Below are 2068 nucleotides of genomic sequence, written 5' to 3' on the forward strand. Positions count from 1 at the left end.
TATTCCCTCTAAAAGAAAGTTCAGGTGGACCGCTCATCACATTCCGTCCAATTGTGGACAGAAGGTGACGATAGGGGTCTAATTGATCAATTTATGGAAAGTTCAAGTACTAAATTGAAATAAATAGAAGTATGGGGGTGCACGTGAAAAACTAGTGATAGTTTGAGGGTAAAATGATATTTACTCAAAAAATAATCAGCCCACGAATGAAAATTTACTTAAAAGGTGAACTGGGCTGCCCATCGGAATGTTGGCTTGCTTGTCGTTTGTTATCACTCTTCCGCTTAATTGATTCCATGACCTCATCTTCTTTCTTATTAATAGAATCCTCGAAGCTAGTCATATGTGATGTGCTTTTAGGTCTAGCAGATTCAGGTTCATCAATATCTTGTTCCTGATCCTCCGGGGTGTACCTGTGATACTGCCGGCACAACTTACAAAAAAATATTGTAAGGGCATGGAAGCATGTTGTGCCACAAATAAGGAATAGGCCTCTAAAGCTAGTGAGAGACAGAATGTTTTCATCGACTTGGTTGGCTTACATAGAGCACCTATTGAGTGATATCCATCTATCATTGATTCTTTGGAGATCACCATTCTCTGAAAGTCATAGAATAGTAGTTGACAAGTCCATCACAGGAGGAGAGTCTTTATGAAATGCTTGAGTCAGGAAATTAAACATCATAATCATATTGGACCTTTATGCTATGTATCAAGTTACATGGTAGATTAAAGCTGTGTATTTGGATCAAGGATTTGTGGAGGACAAAAAAAGAAAAAGAAAACGAAAAGTGAATGAAATAAAAGTTCATTTTTATTTCCCTTTCTTTTCTATCCTAAAATTCTCACTTAAATCCTTAATCCAAACATAAGCTAAAGATAACTTTGTCAAGAAAAGTTCTCACTACACATAGACATGTTTATACAATATTAGCAACAACCCACAAAATCTTACTTTCTTCTTGGAAATCAAATCATAGTGATTGGAATAACATAAGCACTATTTGATAAATAAAAAAATAAAAAATAAAAAATAAAAATAACATAAATGCTAGAGCCTAGAAGCATATAAGATTTGGCCAAAACTCAAGTCTGATATAAAATAGATATCAAATTTAGGCAACAAGGATATATTTTGGTAACATCTCACATGTCATGTTTTCTATTGATATTAACTTGTCACCTTAAAATCTTATTTGATTGAAGTTTGGCTTAGCCATTCCAAATATTGCAGCAATAATTACTTCTTTAGGATTATACTAAGAAAATACTTGCAAATCCCCATCCGCTTTTAGTAAATTCTTGTCCCATAGTTCTAAATTTGCAACTGGTCTCGTATAATAAAAGCTCAATGTAAGGAAGCTCGTCAACAATTGCAGTTGCACCGCCTACTTTTGGACCTTTGTGGAGGGCATCAACATATGCAAATGATCCATCTTGAACTCTAATTGCATATGTACTTAAGATCAAGCTGTCAATCCCTTTAATATTTGACGTCAATTGTTGCACTGTGAGGATTGATGTCAAGTTAACAATGTAGCTTGAATTGATAAGTAGCACTAAAAAGAGCCATAAGATCAGCACCACACGTCCCATGACAATTGAAAATTTATGAGAAGAACTACCCTACACTTGACGAAGAGTTAGCAACGGTGATTTTTGCCTTAAAAATCATGAGGCATTATCTATACGGTGAGAGTTTTGAAGTGCTTTCAAATCATAAGAGTCTAAAATATATGTTCTCGCAGAAAGATTTGAATTTGAGGTAGAGAAGGTGGATGGAGTTCATTGAAGATTATGACTTTGAGTTGCATTATCATCCAGGGAAGGCCAATGTGTGTAGCTTGACATTTCGTGCTCCTTTTGGATACGACAAACCATACAGTTCGAACTCCCATGGTTCTGAATCTGATTCCACAAGTGTAATGCAAAATAGATAAACATAAAAGAGTCCAAATCGGACAATTATTTTGGAAAGTCGATTTTGAATCAAAATGTCAAAAATGGACTACTTTGCTAGATACAGAGTCCCCACCTAAATATTTTTGGAAAATTTAGAAAACCTGGG

At 35.0% G+C, this 2068-nt stretch overlaps 1 pseudogene; it reads right to left on the bottom strand.

The window, feature by feature from the left end:
- Window positions 1–214: 214 nt before the first annotated feature.
- On the bottom strand, window positions 215–1596 carry LOC145796090 (glutamate receptor 3.4 pseudogene; annotated as a pseudogene).
- Window positions 1597–2068: the final 472 nt, after the last annotated feature.

Source organism: Camellia sinensis, chromosome 7 (genome assembly GCF_055761805.1).
Source record: "Camellia sinensis isolate YWXY chromosome 7, ASM5576180v1, whole genome shotgun sequence".
NCBI lineage: Eukaryota > Viridiplantae > Streptophyta > Magnoliopsida > Ericales > Theaceae > Camellia > Camellia sinensis.